Below are 18,944 nucleotides of genomic sequence, written 5' to 3'. Positions count from 1 at the left end.
TGCATACCCCCTACCCAGGTGGATTCTTTTATCAGACCTCTACATTTAGGACTCTATCCCCTGCCCTAAACGCCGTGGGACTGGGTGTGAGACTCCTGGCATTTGTGTGTGAGGCGGTTCTACACACAAAAGCTAGTGGAGGTGATGGAATTCCAGTTGAGCTATTTCAAATCCTAACAGATGATGCTGTTACACCAGCAAATTTGGAAAACTCAGCGGTGGCCACAGGCCTGGAAAAGGTCAGTTTTCATTCCAATCCCAAAGAAAGGCAATGCCAAAAAATGTTCAGACTACTGTATAATTGCTTTTATATCATATGCCAGTAAGATTATGCTCAAAATTCTTCAAGCTAAACTTCAACAGTATGTGAACTGAGAACTTCCTGATGTACAAGCTTGTTTAGAAAAGGCAGAGAAACCAAAAATTAAATTGCCAACATTTATTGGATCATAGAAAAAACAAGGGAATTTCAGAAAAACATCTACTTCAGCTTCATTAACTACACTAAAGCCTTTGACTATGCATCACAACAAACTGTGGAAAATTCTTAAAGAGATGGGAATACCAAACCACTTTACCTGCCCCCTGAGAAATCTGTATGTGGGTCAAGAAGCAACCATTAGAACTGTACTTGGAACAACTGACTGGTTCAAAATTAGGAAAGGAATACAGCAAGGGTGTATATTGTCACCCTGTTTATTTAGCTTCCATGCAGAATACATCATGATAAATGCTGGGCTGGATGAAGCACAAGCTGGAATCAACATTGTTGGGAGAAATATCAACGACCTCAATCTAATGGCAGAAATCGAAGAGGAACCAAAGAGCCTCTTAATGAGGGTGAAAGAGGAGACTGAAAAAGCTGGCTTAAATTCAACACTCAAAAATCTAAGATCATGGCATATGGTCCCATCACTTCGTGGCAAATAGATGGGGCAAAACGGGGTGCAGTGACAGATTTTACTTTCTTGGGCTCCAAAATCACTGCAGATGGTGACTAAAATTATAAGACTTTACTCCTTGGAAGGAAAATTATGACAAACCTAGATAGCATATTAAAAAGCAAAGACATCACTTTGCTGACCAAGGTACATATACTCAAAGCTGTGGTTTTACCAGTAGTTATGGATGGATGTGAGAGTTGGGCCAGAAAGAAGACTGAGTGCCAAAGAATTGATACTTTCAAACTGTGGTCCTGAAGAAGACTCTTGAGAGTCCTTGGACAGTAAGACCAAACCAGTCAATCCCAAAGGAAATCAACCCTGAATATGCATTGGAAGTACTGATGCTGAAGGTGAAGGGTGAAATATACAATATACAATATACACCCTTCCCTAATACTTTGGCCACCTGATGCGAAGAGCCGATTCACTGGAAAAGACCCTGATGCTGGGAAAGATTGAATAACAAAGGATAAGATGGCGGCAGAGGATGAGATGGTTGGATTGCATCACTGACTCAATGGACATGAGTTTGAGATAACTCCAGGAGATAGTGAAGGATACGGAAGCCTGGCGTGCTGCAGTTCATGGGGTCACAAAGCATCAGACACGACCTAAGTGACTAAACAACAATATTAGAGTGTTACATGGTAACTAACAGGTACCAATAATCCATATGAAAAAAATTTCTTCACTACAGTAGAAATTCCTCTCTAGGCTTCCAGTTGTAAGAGCTATTGTTTTTTTTACAAAGATATTGTCATCAAGCGCTTAGCCTGATAACTACTGGCTGTATGTCTTTGGCTAAGCCCAAACCTCAATGTACAAACTTCAGGATTTGCTAGGGCTTCTATCTCAACTGCAGATTCAGTCTGTTCCTTTTGTCCCTTGAGAAACAGAGTGCCCCCAGCTTGGTTAATAAATCTCTTCCCATTATAGGGATAGGGCAATCAGGAATAAACAAAGAGGAATGTAAAAGTAGTTGGCCATTAATGTTACGTATACGGAGTTCCAGGAAAGCATGCCCCTGTCTTTTTCCTGATATGGTCATTACATAGTCTTTGTGACTGCTAAGATTTCTATTTCTTTGGGTTAAGACAGAGAAGGTGGCACCAGTGTCTATAAGAAATTCTATTAAGTGACCTGCCACTTCAATGATCACTCGAGACTTGGCACTAGTTATGTAGATGACATCTCTAGGCAGAGCCTCTTCTGGTCTTGGCCCTATCAGTCTTCTGATTGTGAAACCTTCAATGACAAGATGACTAAGGGGCCCCTGTAGCTCACTGGTGTCCGGGGCATCTGCTCTGCCAATGCCCTGGCTGTTTGCAAAGGGTGCATCAATCACCGTCTTTCTTCCAGCTCCCATTTGTCCACACTAGGCACACTGATTTAGTCTGGGTACCCATGGACCTTGTGGTCTACCATTATCAGAAAGCCTGGCCTCTCCTTCGGTGGTCTCTGAGAGGACTGAGCCATTGCAATCATTTGAGCCTTTTGTTTATCTGTCTGCATGTATTCAGCTTTTTCAAGTATATCCAAATTATTGAAAACCGACTAAGCCTATCAGACTAAATCATCTGTAGGGATCTGACAACCAGCAGCTGCCTTTTGAAATTTGTTCCTGATATCCAGGGCAGACTGGGCTATGAAATGCATAGCCTGAAGGACCTGTCCCTCAGGGGAGGAGGGATCCAGATTTGCATATTTTCTAAAAAGTGCCCACTAATCTCCTTCAGAAAACTTCAGGATTTTCACCTTGTCCCTGTTGGACTTCTTTTGCTTTCTTGTAATTAACAAGCTTGACTATAAGCTTCTGCATGCCTTCTGAGTGTAGGCTCCTCTCTCCATGGAATTTTCCAGGCAAGAATATTGGAGTGGGTTGCCATTTACTCTTCCAAGGGATCTTCCCGATCCAGGGGTCGGTCGAACCAAGTATCTTGACTCTCGTGCATTGGCAGGCAGATTCTTTACCACCAGGGCTACTTGGAAAGCCCTCTATCAGTTAATCATATGGTCCCATCTGTCCCTATAAGTAATTCTGGTAATTCTACTGTGGGTCAGCCTCAGAGATGGTGTCATGCCCCACTCAGAAAGACTGCATGTCCCTCTTAGGCTCCATTTGCCATTTGGTCAGGTAGGCTCTGGCTGCTAGTATTATACATTGTTTTTCCTCTAGGATGTAGTAATAGGATAGTAAAAATCTGCAAGTCTCCCCAGGTAAAATCAAAAGATCTTATTTAACCTGGTAAATTCCTTAGTAAAATGTTTAGGGTCCTCAGAAAAACTTCCCAATGTCTCCTCTGCCAGACTTAGATAGTGGAAAGGGCACATGAACCCTTACTGTTCTTGATTCTCATCAAAACTCCCCTCAGAAGCCGGAGTGTACAAGTAGTTGGCTGATGACTTATGCCACTATGGGTGCTAGCTGGGCTAAGATTGGGGTCCCTTGCGTAACTCAGGAGTTCCAGAATATGGTGGTGACCTCTCCTCAGCCTTGGGTACACTTTCCCCTGGGATTTTGGCCTCAACTGGAGCAGCAGCTCTTGCAGAAGCAAGGAGCCTCTGCTGGCACAATATCTCCTCCAGGAGGGTGGGGAGCAGCTCCCACTGGGCAGGCAACTTTGGTAGAAGCAGCAGCTTCGTCTTGTTGGGGATCTGGTCTTTGCACAGCCCATACATTGGGTCAGCTAAAATGTCCTCTGATTCCTTCCTTAAATTAGCCATCTGGGTTACACATATACTAGATTCCCTTCCAGTTATATTTTACAGAAACAAGGCCATAAAAACTTGAACACAGAATATTTCACTCCATTTTGATTCCCTTCTATGGTATAAGTCCAATTGCAATACAGTATTATAACTTAGAGACCCATTCAGTGGCCACTTTTCTTGGCTCTCTAACTTATGTTGCAGGCAAACCTGGTTATGTAGCCTAATATACTTTTTTTTTCCTTCAAATCTTGTTCAGGTTTTTTTCCAATCCTGGGGTATGCATCCCAGAGGGGTATCAACTTGAGTTTGACCCATCACCTGAGGAAACATCTCTGATTCTGAGTCTCCACAAGTTTTGTTCTCAAGCAATATGATCAAGATTTGCACTTGCAAGTATGTAAGTGGTAGATGGTATCGCTTCCAAAGCAGTCTTCCAACCAGATGTTAGTGGCCAAGAAATTGCCACAAAGGCGTAGTACGGAAGAGATCCCCAGTGGTCCTCAGATGACAACCTGGAACCAGTCTAGCGGCAAATCAGAAATAAAACGGTTAACATTTTCAAGAGCCAGAGGGAGGGAAAAGACTGACATCAGGACCTGGTAGGTCCTCCGTTGGGCATTCCACGTAAACTGACAGAGAAGGATGAATTATTATATCTCAGTGATCATACAGGTCTTTTGGAGTTAAAAGAAATGAAACAGAAACAGCTATAAAGCATAGCAGGAAAACCTCAGAGTAAAAGAGAAGAGTATAGATTGGTAAATCCTGTAACACCATGTAGCATCTGACTTTATTCCAGACTTGGTGGTTGGATATGCACAGCATCCTTTTGCAAAGTCTTTTTATGTTTGTGTGCTGCCAGGACTTGAACCTGGCCAAAGCAACCCGGGGAGTGAAATTCCTTCCTTTTCATATGCCTTCTCCCGCATCTCCTGAACCAGCGATAAGATCCCTTCCACATCGCCACACCACCATTCTATGGCAATCCATGCTGACTGTCACAATTCTTCCAATTTCCTGTCTTAAATATCCATATCTGTATCATCCTTCCTCTGGCCTGTGTGTATCCAATCAGAGCCCCAATGCATTTGAGGCTGAAAATTGCAGTCGGCTGTGGCAGAGCATCTTCCTTGATATTCCTGGCCTGTGGCGACCCACAACCCTTCTAGGACCTGACTCCAAACTTTTTATCTTACCACGGTCCTGCTGCGGTCGCCACCTGAAACTGTTTGGTGTAGTTTTCATGGCACCACAGTCCTTTATATCTCAATGCAGAAAGGAATTCAGCAAGGGACAAAGTGATAGATAAAAAGTGATTTATTAGAATAGCACCTCTGTAGGGTTCACAAGGATGCAAGCAAGCTTTGCACTTCCCAAGTTCTCAGTGGGTTACGTTTTTATAATCAAAGGAAGGGAGGGGAGGGAGAGAAGATCTTTTTTGTATTTCTCGAGTAGACATCACGTTTCCTTATCAGTCCCTCCTTCAGGTAAGGCAGGAAAGTGTACTTGTCCCTATATGGTCAGGTCACAACTGTCATAGATAACACTTTGGAAAAATATTTTCTGGTCTCTGTACAATAAGGGTCTTTCACTTTTAAAAGTCACCTTTCCATAAATGACTCTTCTTCTGTGTGCACAGAGCATGTTTTGCGGTTCATTAACTTGGCAGCACCACTGGACAGGATGTAGGTCTCACGCCACCAGCCTTTTATTGTTTGGGGGCATTTTTCCTACTCTGGTGCATAGTTTGGTTGTGTGAAATGAAAATATTAGTGGTAAAGAACGTGCCTGCCAATGCAGGAGACATAAGAGACACAGGTTCAGTCCCTGGGTCAGGAAGATCCCCTGGAGGAGGGCATGGAAACCCACTCCAGTATTCTTGCTTAGAGAATCCCACGGACAGAGGAGCCTGGAGGGCTATAGTGCCGGGAGCCACCACGGGAGATCCTACCCATGACAGGGTCATGTGGAAGAAAACTGTTAAGCAAGGCTTCAGAACTCAAGGGGCTCCCTAGGCTTTCTCAAGCATCTACCCCAAAACCAGAATCTGTCTGTTTTACTGTTTCATGACTTTCACCAACTCCTCTGACATTAACAGGGTGCTAACCCTGACCACCTTTCTCTGGAGAAAATCAACTTAGGGCTATAGCTAATAAGTCTCCTGGACATGAGAGAAATATTTCAAATCAAACCCCCCCTATTAGCATTCTAGCTTGCTTGGCAGGTTATCCAGACTCTTGCAGCTATGCATACAATTATTTACATCCTCCCAACTGTGAGAAGCACGGAAAGCCTAAAACGTAGAGCCTTTGAAAGAGTTAAAAGTTATTAGAGTAGTGCTAGTGCTGATGTAGGATTTCATTATTGGGCCAATGCTTGTTGCTAAGTTCCCATATCTCTTATCCACTGTGCACCTGGGAATGCATTAGTTAACATAGTGAGAATGCAAGAAAAACACGTGTAGCCTTGAATTTAACCATATCAGACTTTTGAGCTAATTGGTTCTTTCTTGTAACTCACTGCGCCTTTGCTCTGTAAAATACATAACTCTGTTTGGCATTTTCTGAGACTGACATAGATTAGAAATATAAAGAAAAAACACTTTGAGGGAAAATAAGTTTTCTGGTTGAGCAGTCTTTATCAAAAGAGGGTCATAAAATGTTCACAGGCTTCCAAGGCCAGAAGATGCTGTACACAACATCATTTGTGGGAAAGGTATGCAGAAAAAATCATGGTTTCGATAAGGGCAAAACTGCTAGAATGTTGGGCTGACTCTGTATGACCTTGCATCTTTCATTTCCCTCTATGTACAAAAAAAGTATAGAAGTACCATTTAAAACTAAAGCTATGGATCTCGCTCATCAAAACAGCTTGATCTCCTTGTGTCAATCATTTTCCTCCTCTTACTCTCTCTTTCAGGCTAGTTCCCATCTGGAGTACAGAAATCCGCCGTGTCTACTTATTTGCCTGGGTTTCTAAGACCTGAACGGGAAGGCGCCCTGTGCCTTCACTCCCTTGGGAGACCAGGAGGGCACCTGTGGCCTCACGTAGACGGTGCAAGTCTCTTGTCTTGAGACTTTATTGATTTTCTGTATAAACCAAGGAACATCAGCCTCTTTTCTTCTCTCCTCTATTTTCTTATCTACCACATTCTTAACTATCTCTCTCTCTCTACATCGATCGCAATCGCCGACACCGTTTCTCCTTCGGGTTTCCCTGGATTCTGCAGGGGCTGGACCCCAGCACTATAGTCCATCCGGTCAAAAGGAGTCAGACATGACTGAAGCGACTTAGCACGCACCTGCCATATTAATAAAGAAGAAATGTCACAGCCATCAGTGATTTCCGGCCTCCAAAAGTGAATGAGGGCACCCAAAACTGCAATCCAGTGCATGCTGCCAGTCCCCACAGTGATTGCTGAGGAGCGGAGGGAATGCAAGAAACAAGATGAATAAGGAAATAGGATTCGCCCCCCACCAGGTAGCTGAGGTGCATATGAAAAGAATGAATTCAGTAAGCCCAGAGGCTTGAATCTTCCCATACACAGGATGCTAAATTCCTTAACTTAATATCTGACCTTTGATGTTTTGACTGCCTGCTCCCTTTGTTGCATACAGCCTGACTTCCCCTCCTATCTCCCTGGAGCAGTTTTCTCAGAGCTACTGAGATACTGTCTCCTGCGCTGGAGTCCTAAACATCGCTGCTGCTGCTAAGTCACTTCAGTCGTGTCCGACTCTGTGCAACCTCATAGACGACAGCCCACCAGGCTACCCCGTCCCTGGGATTCTCCAGGCAAGAACACTGGAGTGGGTTGCCATTTCCTTCTCCAACACATGAAAGTGAAAAGTGAAGTCGTTCAGTCGTTCAGTCGTGTCCAAACCTCAGCGACAGGCTCCTCCGTCCATGGGATTTTCCAGGCAAGAGTACTGGAGTGGGGTGCCACTGCCTTCTCCGTCCTAAACATTACCACCAAATAAAATAACTCTCTATTTTCAGGTTGTGACTATATTTTTTAGTCAACAGTTTCTAAGCAAGTTAGCTTGATTAATTAAGCAAGCCAATCTGGCCTTGATGCTCAGCGATTTGTTCTGCTTTATGAGTCAAGCAAGCCCACATTGTTTCAGAATTTTCCCATTACACCTTTAAGTGATCATTAGTCTTACCCTTTCTCTATCTCCAATGGGAGCTTCCCTAATGGGGTTTCTAAGCCAACTATTTGATCATCCTACTCAATCTCTATCACTTTTGGTCCCAGAGACACAGAGAGTCGTCACACACCACTTTAAGCATCAGGGATCTGAACAAATGCTGTGAAAACTTGTTGTCTGCCTTGTTGCTATTGTGACTGTCACCCAACTCAGTGAGATTTAGGGATTGCATCTTTGGAGACTAAGGCTAATGAAAAGAAGGGGAAGGAGTAACTGGTTCAAGTTAGCCACAAAATTCCCCAAGAGGTGGACCAATTTATAAAAGATTACACGGAAGAAAGGAGTATAATCTGTAAAAATAATGAATCACTATTAGAAACATCTGAAACAAACATGATATTGTATTGGCTAATGTGGAGGACACGCTGGCACGGGACACTTGAGGGAAACCCACTGACCCCTCTTTGGGCTCCAGGCCACCATGGAGGTCTGGGTAGCACTGGGCAAGTGAAAGGGAGAAGACCTCTGAGCCCCTCTGTGGGTTTATGGCCAATGTGGAAGACCGTGGGGAACTGGGCAAGTTGTGATAAGGAGTTAAGACCACTGAGCCATGGTGGGGCCTCTGCCGTGAGAGATCCGGTGGAACTGGGCAGGTGGTGGGGTAACCCCCTGGGCCCTTTTTCTGGGGCCCGGTCCCACTTTGGGCTCCTGGCTGTCATGAAGTACCATGGGGAAGTGGGGAGGTGAAAGAGAAGCCTGCCAGGGTCCTCTTCAGGCTTTTGGCCACCATGGAAAACCAGGCCTAAGGCTGTGGAAAACCCAGCAACACTGGGAAGGTGTGAGGATTTGAATGTCTCTGCTCACCCTGGCAGCTGTGGAATCAGTTCCGTTCAGTTGCTCAGTCGTGTCCAACTCTTTGCCACCCCATGGACTGCAGCACATCAGGCCTCCCTGTCCATCACCAACTCCTGGAGTTTATTCCATCGAGTCGGTGATCACATTCAAACATCTCCACCTATGCATCCCCTTCTCCTCTTGCCTTCAATCTTTCCCAGCATCAGGGTCTTTTCCAATGAGTCAGTTCTTTACATCAGATGGCCAAAGAATTGGAGTTTCAGCTTCAACATCAGTCCTTCCAATGAATAATCAGGACTGATTTCGTTTAGGATGGACTGGTTGGATCTCCTTGCTGTCCAAGGGACTCTCAAGAGTCTTCTCCAACACCACAGTTCAAAAGCATTTCTTTGGTGCTCAGCTTTCTTTAGAGTCAGACTCTCACATCCATACATGACCACTGGAAAAACCATAGCCTTGACTAGATGGACCTTTGTTGGCAAAGTAATGTCTCTGCTTTTTAATATGCTGTCTAGGTTGGTCATAACTTTTCTTCCAAGGAGCAAGCATCTTCTGATTTTATGGCTGCAGTCACTATCTGCAGTGATTTTGGAGTCCAAGAAAATAAAGTCTGTCACTGTTACCACTGTTTCCCCTCTATTTGCCATGAAGTGATGGGACCAGATGCCATGATCTTAGTTTTCTGAATGTTGAGCTTTAAGCCAATTTTTTTACTCTCCTCTTTCACTTTCATCAAGAGGCTCTTTAGTTCTTCTTTGCTTTCTGCCAGAAGGGTGGTGTCATCTGCATATCTAAGGTTATTGATATTTCTCCCAGCAATCTTGATCCCAGCTTGTGCTTCATCCAGCTCAGCATTTTACTCTGCATAGAAGTTAAATAAGCAGAGTGACAATATACAGCCTTGACATACTCCTTTCCCGATTTGGAACCAGTCTGTTGTTCCACGTCCAGTTCTAACTGTTGCTTCCTGACTTGCATACAGATTTCTCAAGAGGAAGGTCAGGGGGTCTGGTATTCCCACCTCTTGAAGAATTTTCCACAGTTTGTGGTGTTCCACATAGTCAAAGGCTTTGGCATAGTCAATAAAGCAGAAATAGATGTTTTTCTGGAACTCTCTTGCTTTTTCCATGATCCAACGGATGTTGGCAATTTCATCTCTAGTTCCTCTGCTTTTTCTAAAACCAGCTTGAACATCAGGAAGTTCACAGTTCACGTATTGCTGAAGTCTGGCTTGGAGAATTTTGAGCATTACTTTGCTAGTGTGTGAGATGAGTGCAATTGTGCAGTAGTTTGAGCATTCTTTGGCATTGCCTTTCTTTGGGATTGGAATGAAAACTGACCTTTTCCAGTCCTGTGGCCACTGCTGCGTTTTCCAAATTTGCTGGCATATCGAGTGCAGTACTTTCACAGCATCATCTTTTAAGATTTGAAATAGCTCAACTGGAATTCCATTACCTCCACTAGCTTTGTTGGTAGTGATGCTTCCTAAGGCCCACTTGACTTCGCATTCCAGGATGTCTGGCTCTAGGTGAATGATCATACCATCCTGATTATCTGGGTCTTGAAGATCTTTTTTGTACAGTTCTTGTGTATTCTTGCCACCTCTTCTTAATATCTTCTGCTTCTGTTAGGTCCATACAATTTCTGTCCTTTACTGTGCCCATCTTTGCATGAAATGTTCCCTTGGTATCTCTAATTTCTTGAAGAGATCTCTAGTCTTTCCCATTCTATTGTTTTCCTCTATTTCTTTGCACTGATTACTGAGGAAGGCTTTCTTATCTCTCCTTGCTATTCTTTCAAACTCTGTATTCAAATGGGTTTATCTTCCCTATTCTCCTTTGCTTTTCGCTTCTCTTCTTTGCACAGCTTTTTGTAAGGCCTCCTCAGACAGCCATTTTGCTTTATTGCATTTCTTTTTCTTGGGGGTGGTCTTGGTCCCTGTCCTGTACAATGTCAGGAACCTCCGTCTGTAGTTCATCAGGTGCTTTATCTATCAGATCTAATCCCTTAAACTTATTTCTCACTTCCACTGTATAATCGTAAGGGATTTGATTTATGTCATACCTGAATAGTCTAGTGGTTTCCCCTACTTTCTTCAATTTAAGTCTGAATTTGGCAATAAGGAGTTCCTAATCTGAGACACAGTTCGCTCCCAGTCTTGTTTTTGCAGACTGTGTAGAGCTTCTCCATCTTTGGTTACAAAGAATATTTCGGTTTTGACGATCTGGTGATGTCCATGTGTAGAGACTTCTGTGTTGTTGGAAGAGTTGTTTGCTATGACCAGTGCGGCGGCTGCGCGGTGCGGAAGCTGCGGCTGCGCGGCGGTGAGGAGCGGCAGCTGCGCTTCGCTGTAGCGGCCGTGAGGAATATCCTGCGGCAATTAGCAGATGTTGGTAGAGCCCTCCGAACCCCCGTGCTGGCTCCTGGCCACTGTGGAAAACCCAGGGGAACTGGACAGACGTAGGGGAGCCCGCTGAACCCCTCCGCACACACCTGAACACTGTGGAAAGCACTGTGTCACTGGAAAGGTATAGAGGGAGCCGGCTGAACGCCTGTGTGCGCCCCTGGCCGCTGTGGGGAACCCTGTGGCTCTGGGCAGGGGTGGGAGGAACCTGCTGAAGCCTTCTGCTCTACCTTGGCCACTGTGGAAGATTCTACAGCATTGGGCAGCTGTGGGGGGGCGGGTGGGGAGGTGCCCCTTGAAGCCCTCTGGGAGCTCCTGGCCACTGTAGAAAGCCTGTGTCATCGGTCAGGTTAGTGGCAGCTCTTGAACCCGTGTGTACCCATGAATGCTGTGGAAAATGCTGGTGCACTGGGCAGGTGTTGGGGGGAGCTCTTGAACTTCCCTACATGCCCCTGAACACTGGAAAAATGCTCCTGCCCTGGGCCGGTGTAGTGGGAGCCCTCTGAACCGCTCTGTTTGTCCCTAGCCTCTGTAGAAAACTCTGTAGCACTCGGCAGCTGTGCTCCTGGCTGCTTTTGGAAAAACCTCCAGCATTGGCCAGGTTTAGGGGGAGCCCACTGAGCCCCTCTGCCTGCCCCTGGCCACTCTGAAAAGTCCTGCGACATTGGGCAGGTGTGGGCAGAACCCTTGAACCCCTCTGTGCACTCCTGGCCACTGTGTAAAACGGTGGGACACTGGGTGGTCGTGGGCGGAGCCCTGTGAACCCCTCTGAACCCCTTTGTGTGTTCCCTGTGGCTGTGGATAACCCTGGGGCACAGGCCATTTGGGAGTGGGACCTGGCTGAGCCCTTCTCCATAAACTGGCTGGTGAAGGAGACCATGGCGTACTAGGCACGTGGAGGGGATCCTGCCGAGTCCCTCTGTGGGCTCCCGGTGCCTGAGGAGGACAGTGTGTAACTGGTCAGGTTTCCGCAGGGCATGCGGAGCTGTCTGCAGACTAATTACTGCCGTGGAGGACCCAGCAGTGCAGGGAGGGAGCTCACTCAGGGAGGGAGCCCCCTGAGCCCCACTGCAGACTTCTGGCGCTGTGGAGCAACCTACCTCCCTGGCACTTTGAGGGGAGTCTGCAGAGCCCCTATTTGGCCCCCTGGCTGTTGGAGAGAAGCACACAGCACTTACTACTTGGGGCACCCCACAGGGCCCGTCTGTGGGTTCTTGGCTGCTGTGGAGGCATGTTTGGCACTCGGTGGGGGGACCCTGCCCAGCCCCTCTGTGAACTCCTGGCTTCAGTGAAAGAAAGTTTGGCACTTATTTTACCACAGAAATCCCACGGACAGAGGAGCCTGGTGGGCTGCAGTCCATGGGGTTGCAAACAGTCAAACACAACTAAGCGGCTGAGCACCCACGGACACGCACACACACACACACACTCCATCAAAAGGTACTGCCGCTGTAGGTTTCTGCAAGAAATGCAGAGCTGGTGGCTGATGAACCCACGGATCCAAAGAAAGAGCACGGACTGACGCTGCCAGAGGAGAGTTCAGTAGGAAATCTCCCTTTTGCTGGTCCGCAGCCAGTTAGGAGCCGGGCCTCACAGCAAGAGGTGAGCTGCCGGCAAACAAGGGAAACTTCAGCTGCTGCTCCCTCCCTCTCATTACTCTCTGAACCATCATGCCCACGCTGTCGTTCATGGACAAACTGTCTTCCATGAAACCGGTCCATGATGCCAAAAAGGTTGGGGATCTCTGGAATGGAATGTGTCAAAGCGTCAGACTGTGTAGACCAGTTCTGAGCCACATGCAGGAACTGCATACACAAGTACCCAGAGGAGATTCCTTGTTGGCGCGATAGTTAAGAAGCCATCTTCCAATACAGAAGACAGAGGTTCAGTTGGGAAATTAAGATTCCACCTGCTGAACGGCAACTAAGCCTGAGTCACAGCTACTGAACCTGCACATTCTAGAGTCAGTGCCCCAAACGAGGAGCCCATGAGCTGCGACTTAAAGACACCAGGTGCAGCAACTAAGACCCAAGGTACCCAAGAAATACATATTTAAAAAAAAAAAGAATGCGGCAACAAGTTTCCCAGTGCCGCGGCTAAGACCTGATGCTGCCCAAAATAAATCAATACATAAATATTAAAAAGAGAAATGCCCCAAACCCCTATCCTGGGGAATGGTAGAGCTGATATATCACTAGTCAAAGTGTTACTCAGCTGTGTCCGACTCTTCGCAACCCCGCGGACTGTAGTCTGCCAGGCTCCTCCGTTCAAGGATTCTCCAGGTAAGAATACTGGAGTGGATTACCATTCCCTTCTCCGGGGGATCTTCCCAACCCAGGCATCAAAGCCGGGTCTCCCGCACTGCAGGCAGATTTTTTTTTCCCCGTCTGATCCATGCTATAATTTCACTCATGCCTGATGTTGACACCATAGGTGATTCATTGCTGGATTCAATTCTCTCTACCATCTTGCTTCTGGATATTCTGGGCTTGTAATAAAGATACTGGACTACTATACCCTATATATTACTGTACTGTACTAGTGCACAAAAGCAAAACCAGCCGTAGAGGGTGCACACCTGAACAGTATACATGACTGAACATACCGACGCACATTCGTATCCAGAGTCCACAGCTTGAAGGGGACTTAACTATATCAGTTAGGGAACCACAGCCCACAGCTTCACCAGACTCCGAAATCCAAAACAATGTGCTGGACTCCAGTGCGGCGCTGCAGTTCCGCCTCAAGGTGTCGCGGTATCCCTTATGGTGCAGCCATAAAGAAGACTATTCCATGATGCTTCGTGAAATAAAATTCCTGTTCGTATTCAAGAAGAATTTAAGCAAAAGAATTCTTCTTGAGAGTTGCTTGTTGGTCCAGTGGTTAGGACTCTGTGATCAAATCTGGAAGGCGGGAGGTTTCGGTGAAATTACTAAATTGCATTATAGAAAAAAGTTCGCAGATGAGCCTAGGAGAACATTCAACAGCCTGACAAGTTATCAGGATCCTGTAAGGAGTGTCCTCCTCAGTACCAGGAGTGTCTCTGAGAATGCCTAATTTTCTCAGTTCCTTTTTTTCTCACCAGTGGAATCTTCCCCCAAACCAGGACCCCTAATGAGAGTAAAAACCAAGAAAAAATAAGATTCTGACTCAAGTACAGAAATACTCAAACATCCAAGATGAAAGCCAAACCAATTCCAAAAGGCTCACATTGATATAGAGCTTCTCTGGTGGCTCAGATGGTAAAGAATCTGCCTGCAATTCGGGAGACCTGGGTTCAGGCCCTGGATTGGGAAGATCCCCTGGAGGAGGGCATGGCAACCCACTCCAGCATTCTTGCCTGGAGAATGCCACGGACAGAGGAGCCTGGTGGGCTACCATCCATGGGGTCACAAATGAGCGACTACACTTTCACTTTGATATAACAGCCAAAGAAGCCTATGCATACGGAATTTCATCCGATTTTCTTTCCCTTTTACAAGACATTTCTAGTTGGAAGATAGTATTATAAAGAGTCATTGAAGTATAAAGGGCTGTTGTTCTCCAGATCCCAAGGAGTACTGAAGCTAAGGAGTATTATGATCAATACAATTTTTTTTTTTCCATGGGAACATAGCTGAAGATCTCCCAGCTTTGCAAAATACTTGCTAGGGGACTAGAAGGTGGAATTGTTTCTAGTCATGGCCACTATTACTAGAGACAGACTGGCAGATCCATGTCTGGTAACTTCTAAGGGTAGCAAGTTCCCTAGCGCTAGGATGGAAACTTTCCTACCTGCCATTCCGGGCAAAAGTGCAAACAAGCCTCAATCTAGCAGGGAGTTTCCCAATTACCACTTAAGTGGTGCCAGATGGCCAAGAAACTCCTCAACCCAGAAGTAAAAATCCAGTTTAAATGATGAAACCATGCTACTCGGATATCGACTTGAACCCACAGTCTTTTAACTGAGATCACACACCTGGTCTCAGGACTTAATGAAGCTCAGCTTCTTGATGTCTCCTTGCAGAAAGAATTCAGTGAGAGGCAAAGTGATAGGTAAGAAGTAGAATTATTTAGAGAGAAACACACTCCACAGTGTGTGGGCCATCTCAGAAAGTGAGAGCAGCCCCGAAATATGGCATGGTAAGTTTTTACTGGTTGGTAATTTCATAGACTAATTAGCGGGAGGATTATTCAAACTATTTTAAGAAAGGGGCAGGAATTTACAGAAATTGGGCCAGCACCCACTTTTTGATCTGTGATGGTTGTCCTCTGCTGCAACTACTGACCCCAAGTGCAACAGCTAGAGAAAGCCCACGCACTGCAACACAGACCCAGTGCAGCCAAAATAAAAAATAAATAAAGTTTGTGCCCTGCCCCCTTCCTAGCTGTTTCAGAAAGGGTCCCCCCTTCCTGTGGGGCTTCCCGGGTGGTTCAGTAGTAAAGAATCTACCTGCCTATTTTCAACTACAAATGAGCATTTGCCAAGAGCATTTGCCAACAACTGGAAAATGACAAAAAGGACATTTACCATCTGCAAAATCTGTGGAGGTTGAACCCTGGGCTCCTGCTGCTGCCACACCCCCTAAGGGGAATTCAGGGTGGAGAGTAAGGCACTCTGTGCTCCAGGGAAACTGGTGCAACAGGTCTTTAGATAGTTAGATATTTTCAGGGACTGATTTCATGATCTCAGTCCTTGCATCTCCCCATATCTAGAAAAGCACTAAATCATTTCAGGGTGACATTAGCTCCTCATGACTAGTAGAAAACCTTTTGTAAAGGAAGTACTTAATTGCATTGAACTCCCTCCCTCTTCACCAAAATCTTATATACTGATCCTCACTGCCTCTTTGGAGCAGTCTCTCAGAGCTATCTGAGGTCCTATCTCTTGGGCTGCAGTCCTCATCTTTGCCCCAAACAGAACTTAAGTTACAGCTCTCACACTGTGCATCTTTTTAGTTGATACGGTGCAGGAGACATGGGTTGGATCCCTGGGTCTGGAAGATCCCCTGGAGGAGGAAATGGCAACTTACTCCAGTATTCTTGCCTGAAAAACCCCGTGGACAGAGGAGCCTGGCAGCCTACAGTTCATGGAGTAACAAAAGAGTTGAACACAACTGAGCATGTACCTGTGCCCCCTTCCTGTGTTAGCAGCACTCTGCTCAAAATCAGATGACCGGACTTCCCTGGTGGTAAACTGGATAGGAACCGCCTGCCAATGCAGGGGATGTGGGTTCAATCCCTGATCCAGGATGATTCAGACATGATTCATGACCCACAACTAATGAGTCTGAGCTCCACAATTACTGAAGCCCACACACTTAGAACCTGGGCTCCACAACAAGGAATCCACTGCAATGAGACGCCCACCCACCACAACAAAGAGCATCCCCCACTTGCAATAGAGAAAAGAAGCCCATGCAGCAGTGAAGACCCAGAACAGCCAAAAAATAAATGAATAAAATATATATATTTTTAAATGACTTTCTTTTCACAACCAGCCCCCCAAAGAGGAAAATTCCAATCAAGGAACCCCAGTAGCAGAAAATACATTGATGTTGCCCCACCTCTTACCAGAAGTATCTTACACAGCAGGATCTTTTGTTTCCTTCATCAGGGAATGTGGGAATGGAAAGCACGTAGGCAGATATGCGTTCGCGGCAAGTGCTCAGGACAGTCTGTGAGGCAAACATGTCCAGGCTTGGCTGGAGAGGATCCAAGTGACGTAGCTAGTAAGGAGTCCGTGTGCCAAGGTAAGATACTCACTCAGGTTTGCTCTCCCTCGGTAATCACCACAATTTTTGTGGAACTAAACTTGGATTCTCTTGCCGCACAGCAAAGCCGACTTAACGGCACCAGACTATGGTGAAGGAAAATATAGCATTGATTGCAAAGTCAAACAGGGAGAAGAGTAGCTCTTTCTCAAAAGACCCAAGTTCCTAAATAGCTTTGGAGGCAACATTTGGGGCAAGGGTTGAAGCTTGGGGACTTTCTTCTGATTGGTTGGTGGTGAGGCAACAGCATGACGTTTACGGAATTTTAATCACCAACCTTCAGATTCCAACCAGTCTGGGCTCTGCACACTCTAGTCAGCAGTAGCCACCATTTCCAATTGAAAGATATGCCTCCAATTGTTATGTAAATTTATTTAAGAGGAACCAGCACTCTGCTTTATCAATGAACATTGTTTAACCTATCATTACTTTTCCTATTTAACTGCTTTTCCTTTGTTTCTGCTTTCCCTCATTTCTCTAATTAGTAACTGCTTGAGTGCTTTTTGGAACCAAGGAAAGACCTAAGGGACTAATGCCTTTTTTTTCACAAATAAGAAATGGGAGGCTCGGAAGGATTTTAGGCCCCACAGCATTCTGCTTGGTTTCCATTCCCCCAATTCTTTGATACTTTTCAATCAAAGAACTAAGTGTTGCAGGAAAGGTGACCCCTTCCAGGGCCTGAGAGTGGGCTCATGTCTAATACTCAGAAATGAACTGTGCAAGGAGACACGTGCTGACAAAGCAAGAGACTTTATTAGGAAGGGATAGGTGGAGAACAGCAAGGTAAGGGGACCCAGCAGGACTGCTCTGCTACGTGGTTCAAAGTCTTGGGTTTTATGGTGATGGGATTAGTTTCTGGGTTGTCAAAACCCTAGTGAGTGGCAAGTGATGGAGACTTGTTTGATTATTTCATTATATATAACAATGTAATAGTAATAGAAATAAAGTAGATAATAAATGTAATGCTCTTGAACCATTCTGAAAGCTTCCCTCCACCCCTACCCTGGTCTATGGAAAAATTGTCTTCCCTGAAACTGGTCTCAGGTGCCAAAAAACTTGAGGATTGCTGCTCTATACACTTAACTAAACTTTGAAGTGTCTGGACTATAAAGAAAGCTGAGCAACGAAGAATTGATGCTTTTGAACTGTGGTGTTGGAGAAGACTCTTGAGAGTCCCTTGGACTGCAAGGAAATCCAACCAGTCCATCCTAAAGGAAATCAGTCCTGAATATTCATTGGAAGGACTGATGTTGAAGCTGAAACTCCAATACTTTGGCCACCTGATGCGAAGAGCTGACTCATTTGAAAAGACCCTGATGCTGGGAAGGATTGAGGGCAGGAAGAGAAGGGGACAACATAGGATGAGGTGGTTGGATGGCATCACGGACTCAGTGGACATGGGTTTGGGTAAACTCTGGGAGTTGGTGATGGACAGGGAGGCCAGGCATGCTGCAGTCTGTAGTGTCACACAATCAGACACGGTTGAGTGACTGTAGGGGTTGGGCACTTTTCTGAATGGCAGAGATTAACGCAGTCAGCTAAATCTCAATTTAAAAAAAAACGATGTGAAAGACGTTTTCTTTCTCAAGGGAGGGTGAAAAATCCCGCCATGAATCTAGGGCCTTGAAATGAGACCTAGGGGTATATTCCAAAAGCGTGGAAACTATTTAAATTTGGGGAGTGGTTGAGAAAGAGGCTACTAATTTAGCATATGTATCAGGAACAGCACTGTGAGGAGTTCTCTTAAACTGGCAGATTCTTGCTAAAACAAGATTTTGGAAAACAAATCCTTGTTGAGGAGAGGGTTCAGGTGAAATGGAATAAAGTGTGGTCAAGTGAGGCATCTTTGTCAATATATAGACACCTACACACACATACAGATACACAAATACACACAGGCCCTATTTTACTGTATGGTCAGACCGTTCAAGATGGCTGTTCTTTGCTCTCTGTACATCCTCTGCCTGACCAGTGCCTGCTTCATCTATGACTCACATGACTGATCTTCCTACATACTTGCCCCAGGCCTCAGGTAGAGATTGTTCTTCAGTTCAGTTCAGTTCAGTCGCTCAGTCGTGTCCGACTCTTTGCGACCCCATGAATCACAGCGCGCCAGGCCTCCCTGTTC

This window comes from Capricornis sumatraensis, chromosome 3 (assembly GCF_032405125.1).
Source record: "Capricornis sumatraensis isolate serow.1 chromosome 3, serow.2, whole genome shotgun sequence".
Classification (NCBI taxonomy): Eukaryota; Metazoa; Chordata; class Mammalia; order Artiodactyla; family Bovidae; genus Capricornis; species Capricornis sumatraensis.
Note: the sequence above shows the minus strand (reverse complement) of the source record.